The sequence below is a fragment of the Lycorma delicatula genome, chromosome 2, assembly GCF_047948215.1.
Source record: "Lycorma delicatula isolate Av1 chromosome 2, ASM4794821v1, whole genome shotgun sequence".
NCBI lineage: Eukaryota > Metazoa > Arthropoda > Insecta > Hemiptera > Fulgoridae > Lycorma > Lycorma delicatula.
In genome coordinates, this window is record NC_134456.1 from 208,703,014 (window position 1) to 208,719,589 (window position 16,576).

A 16,576-nucleotide genomic window follows, 5' to 3' on the forward strand; every position below is an offset into this window, starting at 1 on the left:
TATAAAAGAGATCACTTTAATATATCGCGACAACTTTCTTAGAAATTAATTTTCGTTATTTTCACTGGGAGAAATTTCCTCCTGGTAAAAATTAACCGATAAAATAATGAATGGGATAGTGCCGGTATAATTACATAATGCTGAAGATGCAAAAGTTACGTGAACAGCTAATTTTAAAGTCTAGAATATATCGAGCTATGCTACAAGAAGGAGAAAGTATAGCAATCGGTCAAAAATGAACTATGGATTTTTTTGCTATCTTCAACTTTTCATGACCAAAGGGAACCCAAAAAGCAAAAAAACGAGGAGGTAATGTTCTTACTTATGTACGTATGTGTGTATTATGTATGTACAGTGCGTACAATGAAAATAAAGCCTTGTGTTTGAGAAGATCGGGGCTGCATTATTATCAAACTGAGAACATTTACACACATTTAATAGGGTAACAACAATAATAATCGTTGTACTTTTATTTGCGCAAGTTTAATTTATTACAGTTTTCATGATTTATTACTTGTAAGTCATTATTACGTAATTAATATTAATAAAGATTGCAAAAGCAAGAATTTTAATTTACGTGTATTTTTAAACTAGAAAAATCTTAGTGCTTGAATTTATATTGTATCCTAATTACACTAAATTAGATGTGCAGTTATTATTGGAAAATTCTTTTTTGTACAATATTTTCAATTTTCTTGATTTAAAATTTTTTAATATTTAAAATTTTCAGTCTTTTTTTATACGATTTCTTTCATAGTTGATTGTACTATTATTACACTGATAACATAATTTTTGTTTCCTAACATGCGATGCACGATTTTAATCTATTTTTGATGCTGAAAACGAATATGAACTCAGAATATTTCTATCACCCACCATTTTTGAAAAATATTTAAATTTTAATTAAGGAATTTTTTTCATTTTTCAACGTAAAGTTAGCATTTTAAGCTCCTATATTGTATTTTGTTAGCTCATTTTTTATTTGTTAACTTTGCAAACATAATTTGTAAGCTATAAATAAACAATACTAAACAAAGAATTAGGTTATATCATAGTCACATATTATGACATCATATCTAATACTGAAGAGTGAGCCTTCAGGGGCAAGATTAATCTTGTCTGTGCAGGTCAAAACCAAGCTGAAAACAAAGCTATTTTTTTTTGTATTAAGCACTGGATTTTGGAATGAATTAATTTTGTTTAGTCTTATTCCTGTCTTAAGTTTGTTAACAGTGCAGTATTATAATGCTTCGAAATTGTTTAAATGATGGATGTTTTTGTTATGTATGTGGTGAGTTTAACGTAAAATCAAATAGAAAAAACATTACACCTTTAATTAAAAAAGCATATCGTTTGTACTTTCAGTGTAAAATTGCTGAATAGGATAAGATCTGGGCTCCTCGTATAGTTCGCATTAATTGTTCTTTATATTTAAGAGGATGACTGAAAGGTACACGGAAGGCTTTGCCATTTTGTGTACGTATGGTTTGGCGTGAAGCGAAGCATGTAACCGATCGTTACTTGTGTTTAACAAGTGTGTCTGGAATTCTAAAAAATCTAAACGTACTGTAAAATATCCTTCATTGTAATCTGCAATCAGGCCTGTACCTCACAGTGAAATTATTCCGGTTCCTGAGCCACCTGTGAATGTATTTTTCGAAAGCAGCTATGAATAATCAGGCAGTACTGAAGAAGACAACAATGATTTTGATTTTGAATTATCTTCCAATAAGCCACATCTTAGAATTAAATGACTAGATTAGCGATTTAAATTTATCAAAAAATCAAGCTGAACTCTTAGGATCAAGACCTTGCAGTCTTGATCCTAAGAGTTCAGCTTGAATTTACTTAAAAAAATACAAAACTTTCGAGCTTTTGAAGCCGACAAAAAGAACTTTCTCAGTACTTTATTGTTGAAAATAATTTGGTTTATTGCACAAATATTGATGAGCTTATGTTGTACTTAGGACAAGTCCCTAAACCTGAGAACTGGCGTCTTTTTGTAAATTCGTCCAGGGACAGTTTAAAAGTGATCTACAAATATCTTTCGATACCAATCGCTTATGGTATAAATTTGAATGAGACACGATGATGAAAGACGTTCTTGAAAAAATAAATTATAAAACAAAGCTGGAACATATGTGGTGATTTGAAAGTTATAGCTTTCAAATCAAACGATTTTTTTAGGTATGCAGTTAGGCTATACTATGTGCATGTGTTTTCTTTGCGAATGGGACAGCCAAGTTAGGGATAAACATTATGTTACCAATGAATGGAAGAAATGAGGCAATTAACTCCAAATGGCAAAAATATTTTTCATGAGCCCTTAGTTCAACCCAAAAAAATATTTTTACCCCCTCCCTATGTCAAGCTAGGACTAATGAAAATTTATTAAAAGCAATGAAGAAAAATAATCCCGGATTTTTGTCAGGCAGAAATTTTCGAATGTAAGTGAAAGAAAAGTTAAACAAGAAATATTTTTTGGTCCTTAAATAAGAGAATTGGTCAAATTTGATGTATTTAACTCGATGTTAAATAATGTAGAAAGAGCTTCATTTAAAGACGTTTGCAACAATTTTTTCGGCAAACAAAAATCCGTAAATTACCATGATATTGTTAATCAACTTCTTACTTCATACAGAGCTGTAGGATGTAATATGTCTTTGAAAACTCATTTCCTCTGCTCACATCTGGATTTTTTTCCCGGACAACCTCGGAGACGTAAATGACGAACACGGTGAACGTTTCCACAAAGACATTTCGGTGATAGAATGCCGCTATGAAGGGAAATGGAATACTAATATGCTAGCCGATTACTGTTGGACATTAATTGGGATGTGCCTGAAGCTATCTATAAAAGAAAAGCATCAGCGAAATCATTTTATTATAGGTGTGGCCATATAGAATTATAAATTTTACAAATTTTAACTATATTTTCCCTTAATTTTGTTTGAAACGTAATTTATATAAAACTAAGGGAGGTAGAAAAATTGTATTTACAGATCTGTAATATACGCATAAAAGCAATTGCAGATATGGTATCACACTTAGAGAAACAGTAACCGCTTTTTGAACTCGTTTTCCAAGTTAACATCGCATTCGGAATGAATCTCATTTCTCCTCCAGCGTGGATTATGATTAACCGCTTACCTTTATTAAGGCATATCACTTCTGCTTCACTGTCATCCGACTACGATCTTGTCATCAGATGAACATCGATATATACGATTCATCCAAAAAAAGAATCGAAAAATTTTTTTTCTAAAATGGATCATTTTTCCTAGATATTCTATCCTCTTCCACCGGATATTTTCTTTCTCAATCAAGTTTTCTATTATCATCAGTTTTACACGTCTAAAACCTTTCAGGATAGCAGCTAGTGTAGTTCTAGAATCTTTAAACTGAATACCCTTTTGAAGTTCTTCACGTAATTTATTTAATGTAGATAGTTCATTATGTTTTGCGTGAAATTGGTTAACTGTTCTTATAATGCCTTGATCAAAACTGTCTTATCGAACGTTGTTAAGAGTTTTTTTGTGTGCTGCATGAGCACGACTGCAATTTAGATTTAAGAAGGTCCTGCTTTTTTCGGAGTTTCTGAACTTGTGATCTTGAAATCCCACACTCTGCAACGGTTCTTTCTTCACATTTTTTAATGTTTGTCATTATATAATTTTCCTAACTTTATAAAATAGTATATATAAAATCAGTTACATTATAAAATCGTATACAGCTTGACTACGGAGCTTTGTATTCTTAACTAAGGATTTAAATTTTGCCATTGCAAAAAGAAACTCGCTAACAAAAAACGTAAAAAATATACGAGGCAATACTGGCAATATAGTATGGGATGTGGGAACCGATCAAAGTTTAAAAATACTGAATTTTGAATTTTTTAAAACTTTTTTTGGTTTATTTAAACTTATAATAATATTACAATAAAATTTCATCATAAATATACCATTCAAAAAAATAAATCTTAAATAAATTTTTTCATGTATCTTTCTGTTCCCACTATATAAAAATAAGTAACCAATATTAGAAAAATGTTACAATTTTGTTTTCAGTTTATTTATAATTAAATAATCCCATCTTAGTACAGCCTTTATGTAATTAATTTAAAATAAGGTAAAAAAAAACATTATTATGAAAATTTATGTTTCGAATTTTACAGATACAATTTTTTTTTGAGTTACATTTTTTTATTCCCTCCCCCCTGGAACTGGACCCGCAACTAAGCATTTACACAGCTCCAGGGGGAGCCATCGCCTCAACTTACTTTTTTCTTTTATCTTAACCTCCAGGACTACCATTAGGTATTGTATCAGAGGATGTATGAGCGATTTGTAGCGTGTGTGAAAAAGCCACGCCTGACCGGAATTCGAACCCGGGATTTCCGGATGAAAGGCCGAGACGCTACCACTCGCGCCACGGAGGCCGGCGCGAGTGGTAGGTAGACCAAGTCAAGAACTAATATTCCCCCCTAGATACTATTAATTTTCAATAACCAAACAAACTTTAGCTAAAAAATCTACGTATTTAAAAATTAAATTAATGATTTAGAAAAAATTTCTTTCTAAGATAAATTCTTCGAAATTTTTAATTAATAAAGCTTAATTATGGAATTGAAAACCCCTAAAATAACGTCATATTTACATATTCATTCTATCAGGATTCTGTGTCATTAACCTGCAACGGTTCTTTAAATAAGTGACCGGATTCCATTGCCGAATACTACGAATTGGCATATATAAATATAAGACACTGATTAGGAAATAACAGAATTTACGTTTAAAATTTATTCGGTTTTTTATTTGATCTTAAAAAAGGGACTTATAAAAGGAATACTTTGGTTGAATGAAAGATATTTTAATATTTTGACAGTCTGGCCGATAATAAGTTAATTGTATTATCCTAAACGTTAACAACAAGATTGTAAACAAAGAAAACAAAGGTTTATTATTGATTCGTCTTGAATCTAGTAGAAAAGATCCTTCTATTATTATTACCGCATAAAGCGTAAAAATTTGGATCGAATTATAAAATAAGTTTTTTTTTAAATTTACAACTTGTAGTTAACCTTGTTAAACTTGAAATGTCAGTCATTAACAACATATTAATATATATGAAGAACCTTTAAATATAATGACCGATAGACAGACACCAGATTTAGTATTTATAAATTAACTCTTCACTCGACCCGAATCAATCGAACTGGTTTGAATACAACATTCCGATTTTGAATTCCAAATCAGTTAAGTGGAAAGTGAAAATAAATGTTTTATTCATTTTTAAATTAAGTATCTTACCTATAAACGAGTTCTGAATCAAAGTAAGAATGGGGACGTGTAAGCGTAAGAGTATTTTAATTTTCTCGATTCATAATTTTTATTATCTTCTTCTTCTTCTTTTTAAGTATATAGTATGTTTAAAATTAATCGGTAATATTCTCATTGAAATAAAATTACGCATGACTTTGAAAAATAACTTTATTATAATAATTAATTTCGTTTGTAATTAGATCTATTCTGTTTGTATCAGCTATATAATCGTTTATGAATTTATTAAATAGGATTAAATTATGTTCTGATAATTTAATTTTTAATTTAATGACCTTTGATTAACTAACTTTTATTGTTTTTAATATTTATTATATAATTTTTCAATAATTCTATCTAAATAGGACCTGTGCTATTTTTTATAAACCATACTTTTGCTACAGAACATTGCTTGCTTCGTTATATTCGCATCAAGTAGAAATGATGGTTTTTTCATCTGATATCCAGTTCGAAAGAGTAATAACCCAAGATTATTTCTAAGTTTTACGTAATTCTTAGAGAATATATGTTGAACTGAATAATTATTTGTAATCTTTATATGCTGAAACGAAAAAAGAGGCGACGGTCTAAATTCCAAATCGATAAGATTTGCCTCCTACGATATCCTGGAAGTCTCCAAACTGTTTCTTCATCCGGCGATTATAGTCAGGCTACAACCGTTTTTCATCTTATGAATACAATAAGTCGAAGTTCTGTAAGCGTATTTTTCGTGCAGGTTCGAAATGTTATTTTAGACGCCGGTAAGGAAACTATGCTGTTGCTGCGCTAGAGTGGAGCGAAACACATGTGCGACTGCATACCTCATAACGGTTCACCACTCTCCCCATTCTACATCCGTTACACCCATTCATCAATACCAACACGTATCCACAAGCAAGAAAAATGAACTACTGCGCATCAACCGAGTATGTCTTGTAATCTTATAAGACATACACACTTGCACCATGATAAATCTATGGAATAACCCGGTCGAGACGTGTTCTTAATTAAAACTTGGTAACGAAATAGTGGCTGGGGATAGTATCGAGGAACCGTTTAGTTTTAAACTAAAACTAGTTCGGCCGGAAAGCAAGCTAGTTCATCGGAAAGCAATCGTTTAACATTTCCGCTATTCCAAATTATTATATACTCTTTAGAATTTAATTTTATTAATTTCTACTCCTAGTTTTTTGTGGGGACTGTTGAATTATATAATCTTTACGTAAAAATCAGAATGTCCGGGAGATTTAGTTATTTAATTATTTGCTAAAAACTTAACGAGCACTGAATCGATTTGAATGATTCTTTTACTGAAGTTTTCATTAAATTTTAGGATTATTTCCTATGCCAAGTTACCATCTTCACAAAAGAATCTAGTTTAATTAATTTTACTCTAAATGCGGTACAGAATACTAGGAATTCGGTAAAAAATAAATAATAAATTACATAAATTACAAATATAGAAGTGAAAATTCTTATATAATTCTTATATATAGGCTAATCGGAGGCTCAAGGTAAACTTTTTCATTTATTAACAAGATATAGTTATATGGATAGAGACAATTATTTAAATTTAAGAAACTTACAATTCAATGCGCTTCAAGTAGTAAAATTTATATTTCGATGTAATATTTTACATAAAATGATTCTGAACTCTTAATCGCTTACGGGTTGGTCTACCGAAGCAGTATGTGTTTTATCCGAAGTAAGATAATAATTCAGACTTTGAAATACAACTCAACGAGCCACAATTTAAATCGTAAAGCGATCTAATCCGGAATTATAAAGTACCAGAATAAGAAAGAGAGAAACAGATTGAAACAGGAATATTCAGAAGAAACAACAAAGAAATTATTTTTAGAAAGAATTTCTAGAATAGTGTAGACGGTTCGGACAATAGAACGATTAGGAATGAGCGAATAAAAGGGTTGGTCGGTTGCAGTTAATTCAGGTCAAACCGTAGGAGACGTAATTTCTACCGAGGACCAGAGAACTTGAGCCGAGTGTGCGATAAATTCGAGGATGGTTTGCTTTCAGAATGAATGTACGGTAACAATCGAGCGTACGAGTGAAGAGCGCATCGCTAGGGTATTCCGTTGTAGGATAATTTTCTTGTCTGCGGTTAACTTCGGCAAGCTATTCGGTGAGTTCGTTGTGAACGGGTGATAAGGTGACATTCAGTGATAGAAGTGTGAGCTAGTTTTCTTTTCTGAGTATTAAAAGCAAATAATTATTTGTATAAAGTTAATTATTGAATTTTAATCGTTATCTTCCTCGTTATTTTAATATTATCACTTAATTTTGTATTAATTACTTCCTTCTTCGTGTTAAAGGAAATATTGTGATCGCGAAAAATTTTGGTTTTCAGATTTCAATGGAACTATCCATTTTGACCATCCTCGAATACATTTTGACTAGTTTCGGCGTGACGACTGTACTTACGTATGTATCTCGCATTACTCAAAAACGATTAGCCGTAGGATGGTGAAATGTTGGATTTAGGACTGTCGTAACATCTAGTTACGTACCTCCCCTTTTGGTTCGACTGGGTAAAAAGGGACCAAAAAAGCCAAAATCCAAAAGATTTGCAGTTTGGACTTTTCTTAGCTGCAGTAATAAGCCCTCATTGAAAGCTTTTCAACGATATATCATAAGTGGTACTTATGTTCATTGGTTCTAGAGTTATAGACAAATAAAATTTTAATTAATGAAATATTTGGATCTTACAAGGGGAAAGCAGATCGGTTCGAATCTGACTTTTTTTTATTTTAATGTATTGATTTATTAATAATTATTAACCTCTGATTATAAAAAAGATTTTACGATAAGTAATAACTCAGTAATAATAATAAAAATATGAACAAATATCTGATGTTATTAATGAAATAAAATTTTATGTAACTTTCATTTAAAAAAATGTGTATATGTAATTTAATTGGCGTACATGGAAGTTATGTGGTGAGATTCATTTTTTTTATTAGCTATTGCAAAGTTTATAATATAATTAGAATTTAATTTTGTGATTTATAATTGATTTATTTTATATGCAGTAATTCATTAAAGAGTAAATAAACTGTATTTTAGAATTTTTCCCTCTGACATCTCTCATTATCCTTGTTGAAACCGCGAACAATTATTAAGATTGCAAGGTTGAATTTGAGTCAAATTGACAGAAAAATGTAATTATTTAGTTAGTCAGAATAATTTTTTAGAACTTTGTTGAAGAAACAATTTTTTCCTGTATGAATATTTATATGCTTACATTATAATTAGGATAGGATCTTATAAATCAGAAGAGTTGTACATTTTTATAAATCTTTCCAAGTATAATTTAAAAGCAGTTCTGCTTTACAGTGGTAGAAAATATCTCTTTATATTAATTGGATATTTTATTCATAGACACATAGGATATTACGAGAAGAATTATAAAAAGACATAAATTATAAAAAGTATGTGAAATATGATTGGAGGTTTCTAAGTAATTATAGTTCTTCTGGTAGGTCTACAGTTGGAATGTAGTAAATTAAGTTGTGTTGTTTTGTATGTCCTGATACTGTGGAAGAAACGAGATTCTCCAAGTGAAAAAAAACATCGTTAATGAATGGTTACGAGCAATAGTTACATTTTTACTAACTTTTTGAAGAAAAGTACGGTATTTCATTTTCTCGCACGGTAGGATTCGGAGAAAAAAATGGATTTCCTTTACGTTTTGAGATAGGACGACTAAAAAAATACTATTCACTTAAAATGTAATTTCCTTACATAAATATATGCCTGCGTGTGTAAATCCTGTAGCTCAAAAATCTGTAAAACTATTAAATCAATTTCACTGAAATTTAAATATAATGCTTTAGCGTATTTGAAGTTGTGTATTTGAAATTTTGATGAAGATTGGTTGAATCGTTCCTGAATTACGCTCAATTAAAAGTCGACGACAGTCAACATAATTTCAATTTTAGGTACCTTTTTTCGCTGCATGGTGGGATTGGGAAGTGAAAATGAATTTTCTTTACGTTTTTAGGTTAGAGTATTACGAAAATATTGTTCATGCATAAAATTTGGCTCAAAATTCTTCAAAACTGTTAGATAGATTTTAATGACATTTAAATATGCTGTAATAGTGAATCTGAAATTGTGTATGTGAGAATTTGAGAAAAATTGTTGGACGTGTTCTTCAGTTACGTTCAATTTAAGGTTTACAATAGATAACATAACCTCAATTTGAGGTTATTGTATCGGTTTATTTTTTTATACACGCTTATGCAGTGCCTCACAGCGGTGAGTGAATTTAAATTTCATGCTCGTGTACAAAGTCTATTCGTTAATTTAACGTATATAGTGCGATAAAGGACGATCGCCGTTTCCAGCAGACTATGTAACGGAAAGTTTTTATTTAAATTTAAGCAAAAGAATTATTCAATTTATTTTCATTAATCAATAAAAAAATAAATGTGATTAAACAAGGAACTGGCTGGAGGTGTCTCATGTTTTATTTCATGCTGATTGATACAGTATTACTATTTACTCATTACTTAAAGAAAATGCTACAATTTTCTAATTGTCGTCAATAAATCACAATACTATCAGGACGTTGTACATAAATTAATCCGCACATAACAACGGGTTTTAATGTATTCCATTTTTTCTGAATCCACATCAGGATATCTTTCCATCAAACCTTGAAACAGTAAGTGATGAACATGATGAATATTTCCATCAAGATATTTCAATCACAGAAAATCTCTAATGTAAGTGTAATATAGAATATTACTACTGGATAAACTACATCTAACTACAAAAACAATCCACCAATTAAGAAGTTTTAATGTAACTACACCGCACCATTTACCACTCATGATGTGATTTTTTTTAAAAAATAAATATTTGATATTTCATCTGTTACCTCTAGTAGACAAATAAAAAATTTTATTTGTCAGTATCGAGAAAAAAATAATAGATTATGTATTAAAATAATAAGAAAGGTTGCGGTAGAATTTAATACGACAATCCAGGCGCCTGATTAACTTCCTGTCACAATCACGTTAAACCTTATTTATAAGTTATGACACCTAACTTTTAAGTTATACCAATGTTTCCTTTAATTCCTTATAAAATAGCACATCCAATTGCTAAACAAGGATCTAGTTTTCAATAAATTTAATTAGTCATCCTTTAATTTTATTTTTATACATTTCATCACTGTTTACATAATAAATACTGAATAAAAAATCTGACAAGTATCGCATGAATTTCCCGGGTAAGCCGATAAAGTCACGATTACCAAAATAAGATTTAAGCATCAAAATTCGCGAATTTCGATTAAAAAATTGTTGATTTTAGGAACTACTCTATAGGGAGAATTCAGGAAAATTTTATTTATAAGGAAGTGATATTTAACAAAAAATAAATTAATAAAGATTTGTTTAAAAATACTGAAAAAATAAAATGCAGCTTTCATGAATGGCTTCTCTTTTTGTGCCCGGAATATTTTGTAGCTTCAAAACCTACTTTAATCTTAATAACTCTTTAATTTACGAAGAAAAATGTTTTTTAATAAGAGTCACAAAACAAATAAACAGATTTTTTTTGAGGTGGGGAATGAATTTTAAGAAAAACGAAATTTTCAAAAACATTTTCTGTATTTTAGGTCCGGGATCTATATTTAAAAAAAAACTGTAGTCATTTCTTGATAGCTCTATATATGAAGTATAAACTTTCAAAAAAATATTTAATCCGAAGGGAGATAAAAAAAAAGAACAATAAAATATATATTCCAATTTTAAAAGGTGGGGGTTGAGTTTTCGAAACAAATGTTTTTGGATTATTTATATACGCATTGTAGGTAATAAATCTGCTTTAATAAAATTTTCTCAAAAATACCTCTAAAGAAAACCTAAATCGTTTTTTTCGCAATATCGCCCACCCGTGAACGAATTTTAAAAGGAAAAAATAATATGATCAATGCTCCATATATAAAAAGTATTTTGAGCCAAATTTGAAAAAAAATCAGTTTGGACAATCCGGAGATGTAAGGCCTAAAGCATTGCAACACATCAAGCACGTACATACACTTACGCATTTGTTTTTTGTCTAGATGAACTAGTTGGACCCTAAAAGGTAAAGACTTGTAAAAAATACCGATACCACCCAATTTTTGACAAGATTACCATACTTTCCCTTTAATATAGCTATTCTAGCTATATCCATATTCGCCGGGTAAGTAATAAAATTTTTTGACATTACTGTAAGCCATTTCTCATCTCATTTTGTAAAGATCATTAGTAGAATCTACTTTTACGCTAGGGACTTAGTTTTTCTGACTTAATTAGAATTTTCTTTTTTTTAATAAGAATATTGGAACATTCTGTAAATGTAAGAGGAACAGAAAAAGATATTAAAATAACAAAAGAAAGGGAGGAAAAGTCCAAAAATGGTTAGCCCTCAAATATGCATTACTTACAATATGCTGGGTAAGATAATCCACTTTTAAATAAATTTTTACGTTAATCTTCAATATTTGACTTCATTAATTGAAGATTAAAAACCATTACTAGTAATTAAATTTATTATTTTGTCACTAGAGTATACTACTTATTTTCTAGATAGCATTAAAAATTATTAAAAAAGTATTACTTGTAGTACAATGAAAGGCATAATTACTGTGATGAGACTTTAGTATATATATTGTAACGAGACCGGAATAGCGGGTCTGAGTACCAGATTCCTCCAATTATTATGAATGTAGTAACAAATATAATAATTGAAGGAATTCAGAAAGAGTCAAAACTGAAAACCATTTTTGTAAAGAATAGGTCCGTTTTACAATCATCCTTTATTTTACTTCTCGCTGAAAAACAATATACACCTGTTGTACGGTGAGAAGAGACCAGGTTTGGAATTCATGTGCAAGCCTTGGTCAACGCTTTGACTTGGGTCCAGTCCGGCAGGTAAAGAGGCTAGCATTATAAATACTCAGAGTAAGACCAGCTAAAGAAAGAGTTCTATTAGAATCAGTCTGCGAGACGTTATGGCGTCGGTCCCACAAGAGCAGTTCTGCGAGGCGTTCAGCGGGGTGAGGCTGTGAGTTGTGTGTGTTCGGCGGAGTTCTGCGAACCAATCCAGAGTGATATTACGGTGTCGGTCCAGCGAGGAGAGTCACAGGTTTAAGTCCGCGAGACGTCAGTCCAGCGAGGAGAGTCTTGAATCCAGTTCAATACGAGTAAGATGATGCCATGAGTAATTCCAGTAAACAAGAAATACTATCGGAGAGTTACAATATTAAACTATAAATGTATAAGAGAAAGAAATAAAGCAATAAACTTCATTCGTAAACTGTTAGGGTAGATAGCAAAGGTATTTTCAAGGAATACTACACGATTGTTTGTTAATTCAAGAATAGTGATTAAAAAGGGTTAAGGGTTTTCTATTTGTCTACCTGGAATAACCTCCGAACGATTATTTATTTTGAACTCAGTCTTACGTGTAATCTGTATTTAATACTTACTGATGACATTTATCAATATTTGTTCCTCAATATTTTGATTGTTATTCTTTGTTCATTAGATCATTTAAAATGCTCTGTTTTTATGTCATATTTACTGTTTTTATTGTGTTATGTAGTATGCCATGAACGATATTATGTATTAATTGTTTGGTTTTTATTATTGACATGTAATATTATTATCGTTTATTACTATTATCCCGACTATTATGGTTGCAATTACTATATTAATATCTGTGTTCATTAATTGTTTTATTATTATTATTAATTTCTCTGGTTGTAATTATCAACATTTTAAACCAATAAACTGTAATTATAAAAACATTCTAAATTGTCAACCTCTCAAAATCCTGATCGAGCCGCGAACCACGCAACTATATATATATATATATATATATATATATATATTTAAAGAAACAATAAATTAATCGTTGAACATAAATTTGATTAAATGTCACTACTTTCGATATTTTGAAAAGGGTTCTATTAGGAAACCAATGTAACTTGCCAAAAGGCCGCTTTTGAATAAAAAATTAATAATCGTAAATATGACTGAAATAATTGACTATTAATTTTTCCTGACTGTTAATACAATACTGAACAAATAAAACACATTTGCTATGGAATTTTTTTTAATAATTCTAGCAACATCTGTAAAACTGAACGATTAAAAACTTTATTTTTTGCAAAACTTTAATCAGTCTATCTGCGCATGTAATCTGAGTCCATTGCCCCTAATATACCCAAATATTGTATTTATTGTTGTTAATTCTTCCTATAATGCTTAGTATAAGCAGTTATTAGATGGAAATGGAGCATCACATGTACAGGTCACTCCTTTACAAAAGGACAATCTACCAATTTGATATGAATTAGTAGGTTGTTCTTTTAAACTAGGTAAAACGAAATATATTTAGTACTAGCAGTTTAGGACTCCCTTCGCTGTCCCTTCCGTCCAGTCAGGAGGCTCTGTCCCTGTGGACCCCCGTTTTGTTTGTTATCTTCAAATGACCATAGTAGCTCTCTAAAATGACATCAGTATGAACTCGTGAGGAATTTAATAACTTTGCACCGAACAAACGTGAGGAATAAATTTTCAACGCGCATTGCTAAGTACGCGTTGCCAATTTATTGCAGCTCGAGTCTAGGCGTTGCGCTTTCGGTCAGCAGCTAACCGAGAAACACGCACTTCAGCTGTTTTAGTAGACCGAGATACTTTCATTCTTTTAGCAGACTTTGAATAATAAGAAAGTTACTACTCTTTCTTGAAAAGATATTTTTTTAACTTTTTACAATCCAATATCCGTAGCCAACATAAACAATCAAAACCCATAACGCTTCGTGAAATGTACTAATTTAAGCTGATTAAAATAATCATAATCATAGAATAAAACATTTAAAAATAAATAGATCTGAACTCAAAGAATTTTTTTCTTTTACCGTAGTAACAGAAATATAATGAAATAAAAGAATACATTTTTTTTCTTTAATGAATATCTTTAATATATTAACCCCGGTTAGGAATATCGTGATAAATCTAATTGTAGATAATGACCAAGTCTCTAAGGTATAAGTCTACAAAGTTTTATTAAAATTTGTGCGGTAGTTTTTGCGTGATACGCGCACAGAAACGACCTTAGTAATCGTTTTATTATAAGTATAATATTTTTATCTTTAATTTTAATAGATATAGAGGTAACCACTATACCATATTCCACAATCCAAATTCCATTTGAAGACACGTTACAAAGAAATGTTTGAAAATGTTAATATATAATCATTGATAAAAGAAAGAATTTTACATTAATTCAAGTAATTTATTTACCGATTATTTATTTAATTAGTATCTTTTTAAAGTTTAATTTTTCTTAAACTAGAATGTATTCCGAATATTATGTATGAATACTGATCCTTTAATATTCGATAAATTTATTTAAAAATTATCAAATGATTATTTATTTTTTAATTACCTCTTCCACAAACATGAAAAACTCTGATGTGGACATCACATGAATTCCTTGTATACGCCTATTAAATTACATATATCCATTTTTAAAAGTACATAAAATTTTATTTCACTAATAACTTCTGATTATTAATTTATATATATATATATATATATATATAAATACATATATTTATATATTCGTTCTTTTGCTGTATCTCTTTTCGGTTTAAGTATTCTTCATACGTTTTTGAAAATTTCATTTTTCTTAATTTAATCTTTATTGAATGGATTGTTAGATTTACGAAAAACTTTAGTTAAGAAAATTTATTGGACTTAATCTATATATGTATATTTTTAGTAAACCCTTTCTTAAAAATTATTTCCCATCTGTAAAATATATATATATTTTTTGCTTTAACTCTTAATTTCATTATCTCTTAGTTCCCTGGGCCGGACATACAATCAACTAAAGCTCAGCCCAGGAGAGCGTCCTTCAACTCTAAGAGGGACTTCCCACCTACCGGCAGTACATCCGGCAAGGCAGTTCAGCCCCCCGATGGATCTTTTTTATCGCCTGCCTCTAATCGAGAAGAGGTGTACCGGACCCGACTATGTCGTTTCCGGGCCTCTCCCCGAGACCGGATCTCTGTCTATACTTTTTAATGCCTCACCGCCTCTTACTGAGCAGCGAGAACCGAGGTGACCAAGTCGCCCCCGGCCCCCCAACCCAGCAGCCGGGTCTGGATCTTTTATTTTGCCCCATCCCAGCCTAAGGACCTTGGAGGCCCCGGCCGATCATCGTAACCAACACACCTCGGCATGCCGCCCCTCACGATCGGGGCTGTCCGCCCTTCCCTAATTCTAAAATCCACGCCGGTGCCCTCCTCGATTTTTACGTAGCACGATTTAGTAGCACTTTAGTGGCAAACTAATTAAAAGCCCTCCAATTGTCATCTGATGTCAAAATGATAGATATTAAGTTCTCTGGCTGGAGCCCACCCAGGCCAGCCTACCTACGTAAAACACGCCATTCCTCACACTCGAAGAATGAAAATACATTCTTCGAGGGGAAACTACGTCTGCCGAACCTATGCAAATAACACTCGAAAGTCCCAAGACCTGTTAACATTTGTGTCATGAAGAAATTCATTTCGCCATGACCCCTATTTAGCCAAAGATCTATGTCTGTAATTAGCCGCCTGATCCAATTAGAACGTCCAGTGTTGTCCACTTCATTTTCCAGGAATTTCTCGTAGCCTCCTTCGCGTCACGTTTTCCCATACCTTCATCTCGCTTCATTCGTTCTTTCACTTGCAGCTCAAAATTTCTATTATTAATAGCCGGGAAAGTCACGCAGTACATTGTCAGCTTTTTTTTTTAACTTTACATATTTGTTTTCAATAGAATCTTTTGTTGCAACTTACAGTCTGAATATATAATTCGTTAAAATTTTAATGTTAAACCATTCCCTTTTAGGTTCTCTGTTCACCACCTCTTTCTTCTAATTTTTTTCATTAATTTCATTAACTAGAACAAAAATTAATTTCTAAATTTAATCGTAATCAATGTCTGCTCTTCGATACGTTTTTAATCTATAATTAGATTTCGTAATTTCTATCTGATCTTTACACATAATTTATCTATGTATCTCTTGGTCTCACTCACGTATACCTTTTTTATGATTTTTACTTCATTAAAGGGTTTACGATTTAAATCATAAATCGGTCGATCTCAGTGGCTGAATAGGTAACGTCTTGTGCGGAAGTCCTGGGTTCGAATCTCGGTTAGCCGTAACATTTTTCATACGCT